The sequence below is a fragment of the Barbus barbus genome (assembly GCF_936440315.1).
Source record: "Barbus barbus genome assembly, chromosome: 1".
In the NCBI taxonomy this organism is placed as follows: domain Eukaryota; kingdom Metazoa; phylum Chordata; class Actinopteri; order Cypriniformes; family Cyprinidae; genus Barbus; species Barbus barbus.
In genome coordinates this window covers 16,413,270-16,437,050 of record NC_136729.1, presented here as the reverse complement: position 1 = coordinate 16,437,050, position 23,781 = coordinate 16,413,270, and positions in this window count along the sequence as shown.

Here is a 23,781-nt window from a genome sequence, read left to right as displayed (position 1 = left end):
AGTTTCAAAGTGTAAAAGTGTTCTATGGTCAGACGAGTCCAAATTTGACATTCTTGTTGGAAATCACGGATGCCGTGCCCTCCGGGCTAAAGAGGAGGGAGACCTTCCAGCATATCATCAGCGTTCAGTTCAAAAGCCAGCATCTCTGATGGTATGGGGGTGCATAAGTGCATACGGTATGGGCAGCTTGCATGTTTTGGAAGGCACTATGAATACTGAAAGGTATATAAAGGTTTTAGAGCAACATATGCTCCCCTCCAGACAATGTGCATTTCAACAGCATGGCTTCGTAGTAGAAGAGTCCGGGTGCTGAATTGGCCTCCCTGCAGTCCAGATCTTTCACCTATAGAGAACATTTGGCGCGTCATTAAACAAAAAATACGTCAAAGACGACCACAAACTCTTCAGCAGCTGGAAACCTATATCAGGCAAGAATGGGACCAAATTCCAAAACTCCAGAAATTCGTAACCTCGATGCCCAGACGTCTTCAAACTGTTTTGAAAAGAAGAGGAGATGCTACACCATGGTTACATGCCCCCGTCCCAACTAGTTTGAGACCTGTAGCAGGCATGTTATCTATGTTCTATTGTGAAAAAAATATTGGGTCTTTTAGTTTTCATTTTATTCAAATTTAAAAAACGTCCCAACATTTATCTATCTATCCAATCTATATAGATATCCCATTAAAACGGAACATTTTTCCCCCAGTGCTACATACAAAAAAAAAAAAAAAAAAGAAAATGTTAATAAGCTTTAATTCAGATGCAATGTGTAAAATGTATATTATATGTGTTTTTATTTATGTATGTATGCATTTATTTATTTGTACTATTTTACACAATTTTCTCAGGTTTGGCCTATATGAATCAAATAAATTCTGTTTTCTGCTTCTGCTGAAATAGGCCAATTGAACTGAAATTATGTAATTATTTATAATTGTGTGGGTGTATTGGTATGGATATCAGAGTGTGGTTTGTATGTGTGTATGGGGAAATTGGTGTGTGTGTGTTTGTGTGAATGGTAGAAAATATCTGACACTGCACAAAAAATAATAATGCATCAAAATTAATGTTATCAATGACATATCCAAAATTGTAATGATCCAAAAACATCTGCATTGCATTTAGTATATGGATTTTTTAAATGTAAACAGACTGGCATTTTTTGTGTTATGATCAGGACTGATGTTGGTAAAAATGTATATGTCAGTGAAAGGGGGAAACATTTTAATATATATTTTTCTGACTATTTTTGACATGTTAAAATATTATACAACATTCAAAACAACACCATTTAACTAAATATTTTGGGACAAAGAAGACATAGATGCCCAAGTAAGTCCCCTGTGAGGAATTGAATGAATACGATATATGCTTAATGCTCAATACAACAGAGATGGTAGATTTTAGATATTTTTATCATATCAGTTCATTTGACTATAAAGAAGCATGCAGAATACAACGTGACACAAAAACAGTGAAGTAACATCATATAACGCTACTCACTGGAGGAAAAACTGAGCTCATACTACTGAAAAATTAGTTACTGCAAGTTAGTAGTTACTCTCCCACTCTGCATTCTGCCACCTCTCTTCTTCAGACAGGCATTAATTAGTTTATTTTTTAAAAATGAATGTAGCATAGATAAACACTGGCTCACAGATAAACACTGGAAATTATTACCCTGCTCAATTAGACTTTCCACAGACTCACAAAGAAGCCTCCATCCAGAGGCACTTTCTGTGCATCACTAAAACGCCCTCTTCACCCTCATTTTAGAGGATTCCATAAATGCTCTGGAATTTTTGAATGTCTTTGCTGGCTATGAATTATCACATGATTTAGTTGTATTTAGTTGTATTAGCTGGACAGTTGAATCCTCTCTCTGAAACACAAAGACAGAGCATAATTTACTGAAGAAGTTTGCATATGCTGCCACAGAACAAAATGGCAGCTTCAAAAAAAAAAAAAAAAGGGTCAGAAGTCTTTAAAACTCTTAAACATTCTGGAAGCTTTTATTAATAAACATAGAAAAATAACAGGCAGGGTCAAAACACCAGCAAACGGGTATGGCACGGGCAAGACACAAGAGTAATCCAAGGGCATGCGTGGGTCCTCGATCGGCGAACAATATCCAGAGAGCTTGAGAAGAGGGGTAGCCCGATAACCTGAGCAATAAACCAAACGAGGTATACACAGAGTGCAAAACGGTGAGATAAGGGTAAATCCACGATACAAGGGCGGGAAACAGGAAACGAGACTATAAACAAAACAAACTAAACTTAGAAAACACAGAATGGCTCAGTAAGGCAGCTAACACTAGGAGAGTGTCATACGCAGAACAATACTCGGCAAAGACAGAGAGGAAGTTCAAGGCTTATAAAGTGTAATCAGTGCAATCAGCTGTGTGATCAGAGCAATGTGAGATTAGTGACAGCTGTGTGTCATCAGTGCAATGGATGATGGGAATTGTAGTTCCTGGGTGAAGTGAAACAGTAGTGTGGTGCAAGAGTCAATGAGACGGAGGAGTGACCTGTGGTGAACACCACAGTAAACGGAAGTCCACAGACCAGATTCGTGACAGTGTGGCTATAAGATTAATTCTGCTGTGGCTATCGTTTTGGTTTCTTACCCCAATTTTCTTGAATTATACACAGCTGTTTTGTTTGAGTATTATTTACTATTACAATATATTTTTTTAACAGTTTCAAAATTTTGTTGTGCTTTTGTCATTTTTTATATATTAGTTTTTAATTACTTATTAGTTTTTAATTTTTTTATTTTTATTTATATTTATATTTAATTTATTTTTATTTCGGTTTTAGTTTTAATAATTTAGTGATTCAACAAAAATGTATTTATTTCAGTTGTTTGCCATGGTAGCATTCTAGTTTTTCATCTAATTTTTTTTCCAGCTTTATTTAAATTTCCAAAAATGACTTTAAATACACTGAAAAAGGACTGATGTGTGACTTACCTTGAAACAATTGTCTCTCACAAAACATTGCTAGTAAATTTCACAAATAATTACATAAAATCAACACATTGAAATAAACATTACTTTTTGAAATAAAAAGACTGAAATAGTATTTTCTTGTAAACTATACTCTATTAATCTTTTATTTACATATCTTCGAACCAACTAACTAGCAAATTCAGTAAGGAAAGTCTAGTGGGGCATTTTCAATTCAGTTGTGTATCAAGCCCTTGATATATGACACAAGGACTTTGCTTAGTTTTCAATATTGGTGTTGGTAATGATGCAGAACAGAAATGTCAAACGATTTGATGACACTGCTGTCTTAGGTGCATTGTTCATTAGCAAAATGTCATTAACCCTAAAACAGGAAACGTTTACCACGAGTCACATACTTTTTAGTGTCTTGTAAGAGGCACGAGGAAGAATTTTTCATCCAATACTGTTATCATTATCATAGTTGAGGTTGTTTGGACTATGGGGGTCACATCACTTGGTTCAAATTGTCTGTGCTCGTTTTGTCAGTTTGACCTAAAGCCAACAAGTCCGCGCATGGAGCTGGACATTCAGAAAATGTAGAAAGTAGGCATATATTAATCTTGCAAAAAAAAATGCAATACAACTATTAGTATTAATTGTGAACATTGTCTTGAGATGTTGAAAAAGAAAATTAAGTCATATGTTGTTTGTGTTGTTTGTGTCGCATTTTGAAATATGTGTATCTCCTGAGATATGTTGCCTGTTTAGGGTATAAAAAAAGGATTATACTCAGTATTGACAATGAATGGTGTCACAAGGTAAATTCTGCCCCCGGTTCTGGTTATTTCATTATTTTGAATTCTGGGGTGGTATGGGATGGTGTGTGTGTGTGAGGGGTGGGGTGGGGGGTTTGGCGTTCCCTATTGGTGGTTATGGGGAGTGGGAGGGGTGTTGTAAAATGCGCAGAAAATACACAGAAGTCACAGAAATCACATAAAATACAATGAGGAGCCCCTTGATAAAACATCTCTCAGAGAAGTGGGGTGGGGGGTGGATGGGGTTTATAAATCACATCAAGGAGAGCAGATCCAGTGCCCAGGGCCCTTAGGGAAGAGCCTTATAGGCCTTCCTGGCCTCTAGGCCCCCTGTACACAGTCCCCTTTCTATTTATTTTGAGTTTAAAAATTGTGCAAATGTTAATATTTGCATGTAAAACGGATATTACATGTAGTTGACTACATCTTTGCATTTTTAACTAGATTTTCTCTTGCAGGGTTTCACACAGCTAATTTTATGGTAGAACAGGGGTGTCCAACCCTGCTCCTAGAGGGCCACCATCCTGCAGCGTTTAGCTTCAACCCTGATCAAACACACAAAAATCTGACAAAATTCTTCAGGATTACATAAAAAATGATATTGTGTTAGAAAAATTACATTATATGATTGTTTATGGATGGCACTAAACTGTACAGGACAGTGGACCTCAAAGGGTTGGAATTGTCCACCCCTGAGGATAAAGATGAGACAGTTAAAAAAAATTGAGGTCTATGCCTCAATTTTAGGACACTTAGACATGTCATACACACAGCATATTTTGAATAATCCATATTTGTTTGCATTAAATAAATCATAGAATTATTGATGACTTGGGCTGCTTTTTTATACCCTAAACAGGCAACGTGACCTGGGAGATACAACTCATAAAATCCTAAATATATCAAATATTACCAAAATTATTTTGAATATATTTTACTTAAGACCAGATGATATAAAAAGTGACATGAAATGATTTTTTGCTGATAATTTTCCACTCTTGCCTGTTTTAGGGGTTAAAAGCACATAACTGTCTATTCGTCGAGTGTCATGGTCAGAATGGATTTGTTCAAGTTGTTTGAAAGTTCTCCAAAACGTTTTCTTCAAGTCAGCCCCTCTCTCAACCCAGCACTATATGCATCATCATGATGGAGCTTCTCTTACACATTGAAGTCTGCACAGTTTCAAGATGATATTTATCAGTTGCGGATGACTCAAACTTCTTTTCTGCCCTGCCGATGAGTGCGATGGTGTTTTGAAAATGGCTCAGGTTTCTATGAGCCTAAGTGTCTTACACCCCCAAGACTATATTGCCCAGGCGCCAGGAAAGCAATATTCAAGCCATTCCATCACACTAATCCACTCCCTACACATCCATATTTCATCCTACCTCGGCCTTAATGAAAGCCATGGCAAACTTACCACTGAGTCTCGTAACAGAGCTAAAATGGAAAATTAATAAGTAAACATATGTTGGCCTTCATACAAAGTGTGAGGAAGGGTGTGTGGGCCAGACTCTGGTACACAATGAAGAGAGTCCAAAAAAAAAAAAAAAAAAAGACCACAAAAAGTGAGAAATAGAGAGTGATAGAAGGATTGAGAAAGTCTTCTGAAGCTCTGAGACTGCTAGAAGAGGCTGGCTATCTCCATCCCCAGTTTCCCCATCCAATCCCTAGTTCCCCAACCAAGAAAAGACAAGCTGCTGTTTATTCCAATGCCCTTCAGCTGACATTAGTGCAGGTCTCTTGTGCAATGCAGTTATCTTCCACTGTCCTGAATATATGACATTTTTTAAGTAATGTTTGGCTGTTAAGCGTCGCTTTCCTCTAGATATTTCCAGTAAAGGACTACTGGGGCAGAATTCATTTGCTGTTTGTGTGTGTATGTTTGGGATGTGTGTGTGTGGGGGGGGGGGGGGGGGGGGGGTCGAGGGCACTTGTTTACTTGCTTGGTACCTGTAAACACATGCATGGTGGATGCTGGGTCCCCCATGGGCTTCCTGCTGAAAAGGAAGGAAGAGCAATGTGTGCCTTCCCATGAGCCATTGCGAGACGTTGCACAAGTTATTGAAAATCTGTGTACCGCAATTTCCCCATTTGTCCCACTGAAAGTGCAAAGCTCATAGGCTTGGCTCGAAAAAATAATCCTGTATGGACAAGGTCTTCCGATATTAAATTTCATCCTACAGGGATCCTGCCCATGATTTAAAGGAACTAAGGTTGAGTTTTGGTTTGTTTACCTCACTCAGCATCTTACAAATATAGTAAAACAAAGAAAAAGTTTGGAAATAATACACTGGTCTCTGCAGTCAATAAATTAAAATTATGTAAACCAGTGATTACTGTACATCTGAGTTGAGGAAATAATCAAACACACTCTTTCTCTCTCTTGGTTGTAGCACTGGGAAGTCTGATTCATTTTAGTAAATCGGTCAATCTTAAACCATTCTCCCTGTCGTATGTACACTACTTTTAAAAAATTTGAGGTCAATAAGATTTTTTTTATTTTTTTGAAGGAAAATAATACTTTTATTCAGTAAGGATGCATTAAACTGATTACAAATGACACTCAAGACATATAATATTTCTTGATCACCAAATCAGCATATTATAATGATTTCCGATTGACTTGGTATATTTCTGTCGTGTAACATAAACATTTGTGGATATGCAACAAATTTAACTTTTATTTAATGACTCCCTTCCTGCAATAAAATCTATGTGAAAAATCTGCCAATGGGCTGAACCATAACGTTCAGAATCAATCACTGGCCTTGCTCTTCCATCATGGTCTGTGACCTGGTCTTCCATGAATAACTTTCTCCCTGGTTACATTTCCCACATCCAGCCTGGGCTCTGCTCTGATTAACACCTCCAGACACTAGATTAATGTGAGCTCTAAATTATCCCATCATTAGTCCATTGATTATTTCTAAGTAATTAAACCCAAACACGTGAAGCAAGGTGGCACGCAGCCGCTGTAAATTCTGGATTCGCCCTCCTGGACAAACAACACAACACCATAACGCACAGAATATGCTTGAAGAGAATAAAAGACACAGGGACAAAAAGATTAGTTGGCCTGTTTTTTACAACTCCATTTTGCATAATGGGGGAAGTGAAGGGAAGGGCAAGCAAAAACTGAGAAAAGTGGTGAAAACATGCTCGGCTTATATTGCAGAGAGTGCTTCCTATTACAGTGCATAATGACTCTATTTGCACTCCATTAGGTTACACGAACTCTGGTACTCATGACACACCGTGCTCATGCCTGCTGCTCTGCCGAAATTGAATGCGTTACGCAACCATTCCACAGTCTAGCATCTGCGGGTTAAACATCTCCACTGGTGTTCTCTGAAACAAATGCATCAAAGAGGCTGAATAAATGGTCTAAGAGTGAAGGTAAACTAACCGGATTACTCCATTATCCTATTAAGTTCACTCTGATACACCGAGAGATAGCGAACAGGCAAAAGCCATCAGAGGACATTAAATGGGGTTTGGATCCTCTCATGACTGCTCACTAGAGTCTCTGAAATTGAGCAGAGCCCTCGAAGTGACGTGACTGAGGCGAGATTACCGCGCCGGGTTCAGACGAAGCCGAGCTGATGGCAGCGGCTTCGAGGGAGAATCAAATAAATAAACTGCTACCAAAGAGGCCTGTTTCATTGTGTACGCCCGCCTGAATGAAATATCAACAAAGCGTCTCGAAGCATGAACAAATGATTCGCTCGAAATTAAAAAGAAATATTTAGATCTGGGTTATTAAAGGTAAACATCACCAAAGTATGACATTTGAAAAAGGATTTCTGGCCCTCATCAAAAGGTCTTGATGTGGTTTGAGCATCCAAAGGCAACTGGATTTTCTGGATCGACACCAGCATTCACAACTTCACAAGCAGACAGGGCGATGTGTGTATAAGCAAGCCACCAAAGATTACTGGCAATCCCTGCAACCAGACACCCCCACACACAAGCTTTTGAGGGCTACAGTGAGTTTAGATATATTACGGAGGCACGGAACTTCATGATGTGCCAACACGCATCTCCAGGAAACACTCTGCGTTCACTCTGATTCATTCCACTTTGTTATGCCCTTGCTATTCACAAGCAAATTGTTTCTAAAAGCAACGTGATGGAGGAAATGGCCGCTGCGGATAAGTGAAGACTAACGCGTGATGACACCGTGTTTAATGAATTTGAACTCTGAATGTGAGGCGGTTGAGGGAGAAGAGAGAGGACAAACTACAGAGAGGAAAAAGAGCAAAGCCTGCAAATGGAAGCAAGAGAGTCAGACCAAATAGAAATCCGGCGCTGCAATCCCCTTAAGCAGCCTCCTGAAAGAAGCAGCCTCAGCATAAGGTATTCCCACTCCAGATAAAAGACTTCCTCCCCGCTCATAATCAACACATAATGCATTATTTTCCACAGATAACGAGAAAAGAATTAGTTCAAATTATTTTAAGTTTTCTTAATTGCTTTTGCTGCCTGAAGCTGTTCTTGGCTGCAGCTCGAGTCTCGCTGCTGTTAAACTTACTGCTGAGTTTACACACTCTTCCATTAGCGTTAGCCTAATTCATGCACTTATCTTCCAATTGTAAAGTAATGGTTTATGAAGCATTCTGGTCTTTATCTATATGTACACCTCCAATGCAATCATGGCCCTTAAATGATATTTCCACTAACACTCATCCTTAAAATTAAAAAAAGCAGTGGGCGTGCGTTTCAGTGAACAAGCTAATATCTCAGATCCCAATGGGGCATTTACAGGTGGGTTTATAACTCTAATCATCATGCACAATTACAGTATATCAACTTTTAGCAGCCTATTGTATGCCTGTAATACATCATGTAGACAGGTGCCTCGGCTACAGAGTATTTGTCTTGCATTAGACGAAAAAAAAAAAAACACAGTTCACAGAGATGTAATGTCCTACCCGTGGGTGATAATAAGGAAGGCACATTACGATTTTAATAGAGTGGCATAAGGAGCAATAGAGCATGTCTGTTGTAATACAGTATGTCACAGTAAGGAAGGACAAAGACGTTCCATTTTCTTTAAATAATGCTGAAGGTTTCTTCCGTTTAAACATGATTAGGTCGAGTGTATATGAATATATAGATACATACGGGAGAAAAAAAATCATATGCATAACCCTGAATGATTCAGCTCCTTCAAAACCGGATCCACTGATTGAGTCAAGATGGATTTTGAGCTTAACTTGAAGAACTTTAAAGCTTAATTTGAGTTTAGCTTGAGGAACTGCCAAAGAAATAAACCTAGTCCTTGTACAGTTCTGTAGCAAGGCCGGTTTCAGCCCTCAACAAAGCTGTTAATGTTCTGCAAAGAATGTGCAAATTGCAAGTGCCAGTCTGCAGTACGAAGCCGAAAAACACTCCTGCTACTTAGAGCCAGTGATGGAACAAATTTGGTCAAATTGGTAAAGTGCCCAAAGGGAGGAGGGAGACGTTCCACGGAAAACCAATTCCAAGCTTGGGTGAGCCCAGCATTGTTTGGAAACTCTCCAATCTGAGAGGCCCTGCATTGAGTGCTAGGCATAGACTGTTAAATAAGATTAGAACAACGGGCCGTCGGAGCAACCCCCAGTACTAGAGAGAGGGGGATTTCTGTCACAATGTAGTAAAGTCATAGTCTCCTTGTGCACCTGTCATTATAACATTGTGAAAATGTTTGTGTACATCGAAAAGCAGAATGCTGCTAAGTGGCCATTGGGCCATACAGATTTAGAGGTTGCTTTGTGGATGCTGTTCGGAGAGCATCCAGTTTCCTGCTTTGATATATTCCTGGTAGCACCAATTAAGCTCAGCCAATTCCTACAGGAGATGAAGAGAGGGCTGATGGATCTGTCATGGGACCGCATGATCAAAGCACACAGAGTGAAGAGAGAGGGGGAAAACACATCACATGCAATTTCACATTTATTAGGGACTTTAAGAGGCTTGTTGTGCGCCGTGTAGCCAGTATGAAAACAGTGCTGTTTAAATCATAGAGAACACAGCGTAATTGAGACCTTGGAATAATGTGGCAAAGCGGACGTACGCTTTCCTAAGATAATGGCTGAGAGAGCCTTCAAGCCTCCAGATTACCCATGATGCCACTTCTACCAAACCTCTCAACTACCCCCCCCTCCCACTTCCTGTCCATCTCATGTGAGAGCAGCTTCTGATTCATAAAATTATTATTAAATCCCAAGGTTGTGTCACAGGCCTGCTTCTTTGAAATGATGTGTTTTAAGCGGTGAGAAGCCAAAGGTGGCTTTCATTGTGAGGTGAAATGTAAAAGCATGAACGTAATTTCGCCACATGCTATGATCATTTAAGAAGCTGAAACATTCTCAATGACAGTGAAGCAGCTTCAAACTGCAATAACTCATAAATCCTTATAAGGCCTTTACAGCTCCACACTACCATTCAAAAGCTGGTAACAGTTTTTAAAATGTTTTTGAAATAAGTCTCTCATATCAAAGCTGCATTTATTTGATCAAAAATACAGTCAATACAATAATATTGTGAAATATTATTATAATTCAAAATAACATGCTTTCTATTTTAATATATATTAAAATGTTTTTCTTTTTTATTCCTGTGATGGCAAAGCTGAATTTTTAGCATTACTCCAGCTTTCAGTGTCACACGATCTTTTGGAAATTATTCTAAAATACTGATTTGATGCTCGAGGAATATTGTATATTATTATCAATGTTGAAAACAGTTGTGCTCCTTAAACGTTTTGTGGAAACAAGGATAATTTTTTTGAGATTTTTTGATGAAAGGAAAGTTTACAAGAACATAATTTATTTAAAATAGTCTTTTGTAATATTATAATTGTCTCTGGTAACACTTAAAACCGTTATGTATAATGCATTATAAAGGTATTCATAATGCATGTTGTAATGCATTATATGTTTTCATAAGTGATTATAACCAAAGATAAAATGCATTTAATATTTGAAGGTCTGTTTGTCATGTGTTTAAACGCATTAAACTTTCTAAAGGTGTAACAATCAATAGATAATTATTATAATGTATTATAACTGTGGTTGCAGTTATTCATGAGATAATATAATGCATTATAAGGCTCATTATAAGGCATAATTAATACATTAAAACTACATTTATAATGCATTATAAATAAAAACCTTTAGTAAAGTGTTATCTTGTGGGTTATTAAACTTTAATTGTATGGAAATGAATAAAAATGAAAAAAATCTTTATTGCTCACAGAACAATGTCATGTAGTCATGCAGTTTTGGCACAACATGAGTTTGAGTAAATAATGACACTATTCCCTTTAATTAAAATGGCAGAAATATTAAAAGTCTGACCAGTGTTAATGCTGAATGCTAATGTGTTTGATGTGTACTAAACTAAATAGTGACCCATACTGAACCGGACCAGAGCGTTAGTCCTGCTCTCTGTCCTGGCTTGCCTGACTGGGACAGATGGGGAAGGTAAATCAAGGCAGCTGAGTGGAGAGCGCTGGTGACAGTGCATTAAGGCCTTCTCTCAGCGAACTGTCACAACTGAATGTTGGGGGTGGGGGGAGTTTGATCATACGTGGCTGCAGTCCTGTCAGACATCCTTAAAAGCAAATGGGGCCTAAGTGCAGTTCAGCTCTCGCACTGAGACGACCGCCACTGCGTGCGGAAGCATCTGTGCTACCCCTCGCCACCCTTCCTCTTCATCCCACTCCTCCTCCTCTTCCTCTGTACATTACTCACAGAGGACAATGAGGTGAGAAGTGATGGTGGAACCGTCTCTGTGCACTTTCACCCTGTGCCCATAAAAGCCTCTGACAAAGTGTCAGTCTTCAACATCATCATCATCCCCAGCCCCGTCATTAAGAGCCAGAAGAACTTTTATGCTGTCTTTGCAGACCGTCAAACATCCAGGCCACTTTTAACTCCCCCTCTCTAGCCAGTACATTTCCGTGCCAACACTGGGAAATCTAATTGGAAAAAGGTACTATTTTATTCATCAATATGGTGGAGCTCCAGGGGCCTAGCTGTCAGAGATAAGGTCTGTGTGAGTGCTGCAGTGTGCTTGCAGGCCCGACACTTCCTGTATGCTTGCACATACATGGACGTCCGATGTTAGATGACCCTGTCAATCGTACAACATCATGCTTCAAATCTAAATAAACCTGCTCAGATTAGGCTGCCTTTTTGACATGTTTTTTGGGGGCTTTTTGATATTTTAATTGTAGGAATGTTGAGAGGAGAGATCCACAAATGATGGGCAGAAGAGGAGGTACAAGATCTGAAAATGTCAAACTGCATGAACAGCATAACTCATGAGTCAGAACACCACTAGGTAACTGCTCCAAAAATCAATCAATCAATAAAAAACTAAAATAAATAAATAACAGCATACATTATTACAATATGTTGTGCTGTATTAAAGAAATTGTTAAAAAAAGAAATAGAAATAGAAAAGTATTTCTTTCTTACAATAATATGGTGCAATAGTAATTTAAGAGGACCTCTTAGAGTGTCAATTTAATTACAAAATGATGGTCAAAAATGTAATGTAAAAATTTAACATATACATGGATGAATCGTTCACAAAAAGATCAATAACATATATTTAGAATATAGATTTAAAGACTTAAGGAAAATAAACATTGTGCCCCTAGTGGTTCCAAGTTGAAACTGAAATACATTTTGTTTCTTAAGTTGGGCACCTCTGCTATATATATATATAAAAAGTTGACTGAAAAAAAAATGCAATTGAGAATTATACATAAAAATAGTTATTCACATCAGAAAAATAATAAGTAATGTAGATAATAGACTAAAGGAAGGCACTTTATCCTTCAGGGCTTCTGTACATCTTGCACTTATTATGGTAATAACTGTATAAATTCCAGAGACCACAAACGACATAAAGTCGGCCCAGGCCACCTAACACGATAACTCCATAATGTGGTATATTATAAACAAATCTCTTACACGAGAGCAGATGTACAAAAGGCTCCCCAACAAGTCCACCCATTCCATCTTTAATGAGTGTCTAAGACCACACACCAATGACAGGAACATGTTTACAGCACTGCAGTCCTCTAAGTAGCTCCATGGTGTTTGTGACTTCACTCTTCCATTTGGCCCAATGTGAGGATAACTGTGCCCACTGTTTAGCCTGACTCAGAGGCGCTCAGAGCTGTATACAGCGATTCCCCCATCTGGTTGAAATTCACTTTCCTCTCATCCCTCGCGAACCTCTACCTTATCCAGTTTGCAAAAACACACTCCCGTAAGTGCCTGCTGCAGATGAGAACACAGAAATATTCAAGCATAGATTGAACTTTGTTGTTCTCCACCCATTTGTTTAGTGGGGGGTAGCGAGCAAATGGGCTGTTTTTCAAAGTGAGCGTTTTAGATGCTAAAAAATTTACTAGATGTATGTGTAACACTTGTACATTGAGCATGGGATTATCATTAAGACATTAAAAATGCACACCATTCCAGAGGCCATTTAGCGTCCCGGTGAGCACATTTTTGGGGTCTATCTGAGGGCCCTGGGGTTTAGAGATGCTTAAAAAATGTTTATGCACCACAAGATGTTTCCAGAACGTATTCCCGAGCCTGGTTTGAATTTGTAGCCGCAATTTGGCTTGTACCATTTTATAATTGAACTGCTTCATCCTTCTGAGTTTCATCGCTAAACAAAAGCCATCATATCTGAAGCCTTTCTAGACACTCGAGGCTGGTATGTGGCACTTTAACCATATATCTGAACTCTAACCAACAGCCATTAGGTAGAATTCAACTGGATGGATGAGTGCTTGACAGGTCCAATTTCAGTGAAATATGTCATTATATGCTATAAAATGCTACATTGGCACTTTAAGGTTACACTGCCTTACGCTGAAGACTCTGCACTCTGCTTGTCTTGATGTCTTTTTGTGATTTTATAACGCCTTTTATCTAATTGTGAGCCATCATAATCCATACACTAATTCTAAAAAATCAATCTAAAATATGTAGTTTGAAACTGAATTCACTGACCCAATTGTTCAAATCCATGAGAATAAAATAAAGAGTTGCTAAGTAACATCTGTACACGATTGCTACGGTCCTGCTAGTTGATAACACGTATATCACACCAAGCCATGTGAAGACCTTGGGAAGAAAAAAAAAATAGGAGCTGTTAAAAAACACATTAGTGTTACCTTGTTCAGGTGACAATTACGATAGTGGCAGGTCTAATCGTGGCATCTGTTACTTCATTTCGTCAATGTCAATATGAAGCCCTATCAAAACAAGTAGCCCACAACTAGATAAGCCTGCTCGGCCATACAAAGTTCTTTGAAGAAAAAAAAAGTATTGTTGCAAAGCAGCAACTTGCATGTTTGTCTTATTCTTACACTATACCCCCCACCCCCCACCCCCCACCCCTCAACTTCCACCCTCTCTCTCTCCCTTGTTTTTTATTTTTTCTGAAAGCCACCCAAGAAGAGATTAATCATGAAGGGAAAACTCAACTTCACCCTCTAGCTGCAGGTCACAGTTCTTATTTCGTGTGGAATTGGCTTTCGGAAAGCAGAAGGCCTGCCTGGGGGGCAGGGACCTGATATGAGAGGAATTTGAGAATGAGGCAGAGGGGATTGATTAGCCCACTTCATATCCCCATACTCGCTAAGCACACTCCAGCTGCAATCTAACACACCGCTGAGCTGAATAGACAAGAGAAATTGGATTCCTTCCTAATATTTAACCTTCAAGTCAGCTCTAACAGCTGTTGATGGGTTGCTTTCCCAGGTAGTTACAGAGCAGACTTTTTTTTTTTTGCTGCAGAGAAGGCGAAAAGGATGAGCGGAGTTTTTTTTTGTGTGGGTAAGTTATTCAATTACAGCTGTGCAAGGAGTGAGAGCTACTCTAGGGCGGCTGTATTTCAGCAACTTACGATCTAATGTAATGATTCTTATTCACTCGCACACACAATCAGATGACAAAAGATGTGACCTCTAATGGACAGACACAATGGTTTTGCTGACCCTGAAACACAGCTCAATTTTAGCTCAGGCTACGGAAAAATATATCCAGTGACGCCACATTCCAACCAATCATCAGATGTCACTGACAGATGTCAGAACAAAGGCCGTTGGCATCAATCCACTCACTCACCCATCTGAAGTACATCCATACAGGCATCTGTTTTTTTTTCAGTAGACCTTTATAACTGTGACTTTGCACTGGAATCCAACTCAATTAGCCTGATCGGGAACGCAATTAGAGATCTTGTTGGTATACGGTAAAATATAGAGCTCCATTCATAGCACTGGCAGAACTTGTATGTACGCTCAAAAGAGGCACTTTCTATTCATATGCCAATCACAGAGCTTTTAAAAGGTAACGGCAGTGGCAGGGTTCCATGTGCTCTCAAATACTTAGCGTTAAAGAACGGGACAATTTATTTCCTAGCACAGCCGCTCGTTGGAGTTGACTAAATTGTGAGCACGTTTATGATAATATGATGCTTAGATTTGCAGAATATTAAGAGGGTCTCATTAGCGGATTCACGCATTTTTATATTATCACCATTTCAGCTCTGGGCCCGACTGAAGACACCCACACAAGCACCGACTGTGGCCAACACCTGCATAAACTCATATCTAATGGCAGCGACAATCTATTTACACTTGAATCACAAGTATTCTTGACGCAACTGAGTACATTTTAATCAGGAGTTAATAGATTTTCTTCCCCTTTCGAGTCTGACGAAAAGAAAAACAACAAAGCGACGCTATAGATTGTTCTTGTGCAAATCTATCTCTAAATGCCGCTTCACTTTGAAGTGCTATTTGGAATTCAGCTCAACTTCTTTGTTTGATTAGGCTCTTTGTGTTGTTTTTATTCATCATGTTTTTTTTCTTAAATCATTGATTGATGCTTGAGAAGCATTTCACAATTACAATATTGTTTTCATGTCCAAGAAGCGGTCTGGTCTTTCATTTCAACGTACCCTCTGATTATTGTATTCTAGGAACTCATGGAGTTCTAAAGGAAATAACCTGATTGCCTGGATCAAAGGGTTGAAATAACAAAAATGTCCTGCAGCATCAGTCATTTTCACTATAGCAAGTACAGCAAGAAAAGGAACTTATATGTGAAATCTATATGCTCCGTAGTTGAAACTCTGCCCGAGTAGGAAACTTGAAGTTTGTATTTGTACAGTAGTTACTGCATCAACCGTGAGGTAAAAACACTGACAAATACATCACCTTGAGTTGTAATGATGCAGAAATGAAGTGCAATTGAGTAAATACACAATCCAATTAACTGAAAAAAATTAAATAATTCTTAATTCCCAGAAGATAGCCTTTCATTTTATAAATAGTACAAATTTTTCTGCTTAAACAACATGGCAATGCTGATAATACCGTTCATTGAGCTAGTCTCTTGGGAATGGCAACACAAAGGCCTTGTTGAGCATGCTGTGGGTCCCAACACAAACTGTGACTGTGGCAGACCTCACCCAGAAACCTTCGCAATTTGCATTCCTTGTGTCTCAGCACCACACCGCCTCATCCCAAAGAAGCCACTCAGAGGAACGCATAATTAGTCTTCCTTACTTCCCCTCTCCTCCCTCATCTGCACTATAACTCATGCTCATGCTCCGGTTCAAACAGAGGAGAAATCCACATTCAACTTTCAAGTTACTCCCTTCTAATTACTTTTGCTGTTTACTTTTTCCTGAGGCTGATGGGTAAATCAGAGTGTCCTCTTTTATGTTTAGATGCATGTGTTTGGGTTGGGGACAGCACGTTGAAAACAAAAAATGAAGTCACGTTGACATTAACTGGGGCTATTTCTATTTCTGCTATGGCTGGTGTTTATAAGTTTACAGCCACTGCATGTTCTGGATCTGTGAGATTTGAAACTGGATACATGGTGATCTAAGATTGTATTGCAAATGCTAATTAATTTGCAATGTCCTGCCTCGAGACTCTAACAAGATATTTTGCCCTGCTTGGCTCTTAGAAGTGAGAAAGTTTTGCCTAAACTGCAGTCTCACTTTCTGGTGTTCCTGTCCATGAGATGTCTCTCTCTTTCTCTCTCGGGCACATGTCTCACTATCTCCCTTCCACCTATTCATTTTCCTCCTTGTGTAACCGGCTATACCAATCACCATCTTTTTTTCTTTTTCTAATTAAATATGTTTTCTGAGCCCTTTTAAAAATCCAGTTACATCCAAATACACATCTAATTTTTCATTTGCTTTTGTAGATGATATAAGACATCAACTCAATAATTTATTAAATGACTTTTCCCATTCATTTCCTTCTATCTATAATTGATCTTCTCAGTTGAAATTTCTGTTGTTCCTCTCACTCAGCCTGACTCGCAGAGGGGCAGGTTGACATCGCTGCACAGGGCTAAGGAGTGTGGGTAGATACCCACTTCAAGACCAGATCTTTCTCTCTCAGACACACTCACTGCTATCTGTCACACCCCTCCACCATAACATGTGCCAATGAGGTCTTCTGATATGTCAGACGACTGAAGTCTGTAGCTGGTGAAGCGTTCAGTGTCTGAGCCACTAGAGGTGCTAAATCGAATTGCAAAAGTAATGACTGGTTTCAAATAACTTTTTCTTGTCTCTCTTGGTCAGCCAAACTGAAAGTCCCACCTCTTAGAAACCAAACAATGTTATCATAATGTTGCCTATACTATCAAACTTATTACATAACTATTCACCAAATGGATTAATATGTGGCACTAAAAATGTAATATTGATTTATTATAAATGTAAATTTTGTGATACTGTATAGGCTATTATTTTATTATTTTACCTGTCCATTATTTACCATGTACAAAAAAATAAGCTTAGAAAGCCAACAACAATATTATATTAATAGTATTACTTCAGGTTTACAAAACAAGACTACATATGCAAAAAATATCGAAAGGTGAAGCGCAATGCTAGAGCCTTTACGGCGTAAACTCGTATACTGCGTTCGTCCAATCAGTGACACTGAAACTGCAAATATGGAATGTAAGATGTGAAACGTCAACGTATGAATATCCAGAATTAACAGTTAATAAAATTAAGTATTTAATAAAGTATTAACAGTACCAAACGTGAAACAAGATAACCCCGGATTCCATTTACACGGGGTTAACTATTTTAAGTGAATATCAAGAATTATCTGACCGCTGGATGGTGACTGAGCAGTCAGAATCAAGTATTCTAGCGAGATTAATGATAGATGTAATAATGTAAAAGTGAAATGTAATAATAATTGCTAAATGTGTAACCTATGTTGATCATTGGAAACCATATCACTGTCAGTACAAAAACTGATCAATTATATAGTGGAGGAATTTTTACCTGCTGCTGTCTTTATTATCATCAATAATAAAGTACTCTGGGAAAAATAATGTTTAGTTTTATTGCTGCTTCTCATTCTGTTTCAATCAAAAATAGATGATTTCTGTATATTTCAGATACCTTTCAGAAACATTGAAGGTGTGCAACTAAATGTGCTCCCTTTAGTCCTAAAACACTGGATAATGACAGAACAAAATATTTTACGAAATAATCACTCTGGTTGTGAATGAAAGCATGGAGAATTAAGCTCTTTTCCTGATCCTCTTTTCACCAACTCACGCGGAGTGACTGAAGAAGAAGAAAGAATAATAAGTCCAAGAGAGAAAGATGAACAAAGAGAAAAAACTAACAGTCTTGGCAAATTGAACCATAATTAAATGCTTACAAAATTCCATGCTTAGCTCGTTTCAAAATCAGGTGGTTCTTTGAGGCAATTTCCTTTCTTTAATTACAATTTCCTGTGTGGTTTGACATTTACAATGCAATCTTCTAGAAGGACCGGTTTATGATTTATTATTCGTGCCTCTATCACAATGTCAGTCTGCAGAAATGAGTTTATAAAGAAAGAGCTCAAATGATTATGGCCTTTGACCAATAAAGCAGGCTCATTATTGCAGGTCAGAGGAAAGATTAACATTTCTGACAACCAAATCGTGAAAGATTAGCGGGAGAAGAGATTGTTTCAGTTTCTATTAAATAAGCAGTTGTTCTTATTCAAAACTTGATCTTCTTGCAATGAGTGAAAATACAGAAGGAGGTTGTATAAATCTTCCCAAGATTTCATAGGAATCCAAGCAAGCCAAGTCTAATAACTATAGTCTTTATAACTCGAAAATGTAGCTGCTTTTCGGGGCACAGAAATACCTGAAAGGACAGACTCATAGATTTTCCTTCAGCAACACAGAAGTCAAGTTTAAAAATATTCACTCTTTACTTCTCTGGCAACTGTTTGACATATTTTCGCTGATACTGCTTATTAGGTTTCACCATATAACAGACACTCTTTCCGAAACAGATTACAATCAGGGGAATACAAAACATCTCTCGCTTCCCCACACTGGTAACATTCCCTACGGAATAAAACTATATTTGCAGTAAAAAAAAAAAAAAAAAAATCACTTTATAATTGAACAAATCTTGCCATCTCTTCATCTCACATCTCTTTGAAGGCTTCAAGCAAATTGAGATTAGCACTGGCGTCTGATTCCTGCGATCACTTCCTGGTCAATGGATTATGTTTTAACACCATCGTGACTTGATCCATCACCATGCTGGGAGTCATATCAATACCTAGCCATTTTCCAATTTGTGGAAGATGAGCGGATCAATTCATTTATAGCTAGTCTGTGCCTGACATCTGTTTGGGAGATTAGAATTTATTGGCTGCTTGTCTGATAGAAGGCACAAGGTTCATTAAGTCAATGGAATCTTTAATCAATGGGAAAACTTCAAGTAGCTTTCTCATCATTAGAGCTTCATCTGCCCTATGGATGCACTTAAGATACATTTAAAGTAAGGCCTGTGGTACAGATTGGACTATTGCATTTGACTGCTCTCAGCAAATGCGGAACTACTGCACAATGCAACAACGTTCTTAAAGTCTTGGAGTGTTATGGTTCATTACATTTGGTGGTCTCTTGCACAAGCTGCGTATGAAGTATTTCTGCTCGGGTAAATGTATTTTGTTGTTTTGCCGAGCTTTGTTTGTCTGGTGTATTTAAATTGGTAGGGAAACAACAGAATGCCTGCCAATCCCAAAGACAAGCTCTTCTCATCAAGTGCCAGCTGAAATGTACACTGACTCTTTGAAGGTCATGCTCTCAAACACCATTCAAAACAAAATATCAACTTTCAAATCTCCCCTATTATAAATAATGACCAAACATTCACCAAACTGAATACGAATAGCATGGATTCTCCACATCCTTGTCCACTACAGCCCTCCCTCACTTTCCACTCCACAGCTGATAGGGGCTCTCTCCCTGGTGATTCTTAAACACTTCTGACCACCTGAATGGTTCTCCAGCTGAATGCATGTGGTGTGTAGGACGGCCTCTGTATGCAGTTGGAAATAGGTCTGGACCTTGCTGATTGATTGTTAAGTGTTGTCCATGAGCCCATCATGCGGCTCCCACTTAACAGCCTCCACCACAGAAAGCAATCAGTGGATGTTACCGAGAGTCCCAGTGGGAGCAGCTCTACAGTGATTGATCTGCAGTAGACCTCCAGGAGGAACATGGACAAATCCGGCCCCTACTACAACCCTGGTGTCCCTGCGTCATCTTCTAAAAAAGCAACGTAAGGCAGTTGGGACCGCCCTCAAAAGAAATTCCCGTGATATCCATTGAACCACGGTGGAACGAACAGCTATGCAATGCACTGCTGAATGACGCAGTGTTTGTGATTATTTGAGGCAAACCACTGTGTAAGGGAGAATGCTATCAACTGGTCATTATTGCGAAAACAAATTAGTCTCACCCAGAAGGGGTTTATTTTACAATAATGATTGTTCATTATCCAGCATATTATGTACATGGCTACTCATCAAATATCTCGTCAAATAGTTCATAAATAGTCCATTGTTATCCACAACATAAAAGCTAATTTACAGTGACAATCACAAGATTTACAACAAGATTTGAGTCTGTTGATGCAGTGTAAATTAGCAAAAAAATTAGTTGTAATCGTGAGTGTACTCAAAAAAAAAAGTAGACACTTAACAGTTTCGATTGATGTATAACACTTATTTGTGTGACCAAAATCAACAGAGCATTTTTAGTGTCTTTTGCACTTATCTTAAAAAAACCGAGTTCGTATCGCCGGCGATACAGCCGACCCCAAAGGGTTAAAACAACTGACCTACAGTAGTAATAAGATAAACAATGAAACAATGTTACAGTATGCAATATGAAACAACATAGAGCGAGTTTGCGGTGTTAAATGAAAGACATGAAAGTATACATATATTACATCGCTCTTTGAAATCTCATTGGTCAATTGCAGCAATCAGATATATTCTAATATTCGTTGTTATCAATGGCAGCAATCTATATCAGACCACTCTTCTGATATAAAGTGTTGCATTAAGAACATCTGACCACTCAATGCTGCAACTGACTAATCAGAATTGAGTAATTTGGAAGGCCGTGTAATAAATATGTAGAATATATCCACAGAGACTGATGATGATAATGCGAATATAATTTGGACAACAAAAGCGTTCATTGCAATAGCAATCCACATGGTGCTTCTCTTAGATGTCACCAGCTGTTCTGCAGTCTATATTGGCCTGCTCTTCAAGTAAAGGAAGAAAAAAAGGAGTAACCTAGATGAGAATTTTGTGCTTCAGTGGCTATTGAAAGATGAGGCAATAAACTGTTAAACTTGAGTAATCACACTCTCCCCAAGGAATGTCTCAAATGAGGATGGTCAAAAACCTTGAAATTTGAGCCCCTCGCGCACGGCCTGGCCTGGAGCATTTGATGAGATTCATTATTGTAAGGGAGCTGAATACAAGTGTCTTCTGATTACAAGATCCTCCATTAAAAGTTCCCACCAGTGTGCATTTCTCAAATCTCAATTCAGCTCCAGTCAATTCTCCAGTAACAAGATTTCATTAAATGCAGGCAGGGAGGCAAATGGACTCGAAAGCATCGAAACAGCTGGCGTATAAATTATAGAAATGTGCTTTCTGCTAACTGAACACACCTTCGGCTTGCAGACGCATTATTATTTAATGTTCGGAGATTCTGATTTTATGTAAATTGGAGTCATCCTATTTCTCTCTCTAGGCCCCTTCTCGGTGCCAGGTACTCTGAAACCAGGCACGGGGAAAGATTATGCAAACCAATTAACATATGAAAATAACATATTAATATACTGTCTGTGAACTGTGTCCAATCAGTTCCTTTTCACTGGCGTGTATACAAAACAATTAAAATTAAATTTATACTGCTTTTTCCTTAACGTATTCCGTCTCGCGAATGGAATCACTGAGCAAGCGTTCACAGAAGTTTTACAGGCCTTGCGCTCTCCCTTAAAAGGCACACCGACTTTTCAGGGATATTTACAAGAGCCCGTACTAATAAATTCTCGTCTTTTGTTTGCTCCTAATGGTGTGCGCATTTAAAACAAAGCAGCGAAATCCATAGTGGTACCCGTGTGCTAATGAAGGGCGTACATTATGCTGGCCACTAATTACCGCCCTTCCATAAATAAAACAGAAGACAATCAATTAGCCGAGAACATGCGTCTTTGTTAGTCATGGGCAGCAGGTTCCTCTGGGCAGAAAGAGCTTCTGCAACACGAGGGTCTCTTCAGGGTGCAATTTCGAAATGGCCAGGAAGAGGACAGATAAATCACATTTCGAATGTTGTTCCTAAAAGCTCTTCAGGCAATCCACTTTGACTCACTGGGATTACAAGTAAATTAATACCTATGCAATTTTCCAACCGCCAGCACCGAAATATTAATGCGAAGAGCAGAAATGTCTTTCTCCATGGGCGAGTGCTAGGCAAAAGAAACCAACATGTTATTATCATAACCTTTTAGAGTAGCTCCGCTAAAAAGCTCCTCTCTTGCTAATTCAGAAATGGCGACTCTCTTATGATGTCCCACACGCTAGCCGACTGATGTATCGCACTTGATGCTGACCAGACCAGGGCGAATCAGTGTGCATTAACAACAAACCTAAAAAGATTGTATCCAAATGATGGGAACATTATGCAGGCTATGGGCCAGGCATCACTGACTACCATAATGCATAATTTGAGCATTAATGTAATTTACATTTTAACACAGGCCCCTGAGTAAACTGATTAGTAGATGCTTATCTCCTAATGTGAAGGGGGTTGTTGCGACAGTGACGTGAGGGGATATAGGCAGGATTACAGCCAGCCAGGTCCGGGCCTTACTCGAGCATGGGGCCGGTGTGTCTGGCAGAGTCAAAACACTGTCTTCAAAATCAAATGGATGTCATTCAAGATTGCCCGGGAAACAATTTCATGTGGCAGCGGGATCCATCATTGCTTTTTAGCTTCAACTACCTTTTAAGAGATGCTAGCAATGACAGGAAGCCTTTCCTGTTAAGCACAGAAACGCAGGCACACCGCTCACATGGGTCACTCCATGGGAAAATGAATCTGAAAATAAATAAAGTTTGGAGAGCAATTATTCATCTAGCATTTGAACGTTCAATAAAAGCACATTTTCCTCCATCAAACGTCTTTTATCTGCGTCCCAGCAGACTTCTCTTTTTATGGGACAAATTAGCGCTCGGAAAAGATGGCAGAAGCCCTTTAAAAAAAGTACGACAAAGTTGCAGTCCCATGATGCAACGCTCCCAGTGGTTACATCTGCTCCACTCTTTCATCTTGCTCTATTGTTAGGTGCGAGCTGTCACATTAGGAGGAGAATTGGTGGCTCTTTCCCACCTCCAAGTCCTCCTTTTTCCCCCATTCCAGTAGTTGGCAGGGTGGCAAACCCCATACAAAGGCGAGTGTACCGGGAGCATGGAGGGGAGCGCCGTTAGAGGGAAAACAGTTTGGGAATTAAGGTCATTAATTTTCCACTTTCAAGGGTTGCCACACAGACGGAGATAAAGTCAGCATAAATATTCCGCAGAAGTTTCTCCTGTTTTTCTCCTCTCCCCTTTTCTCT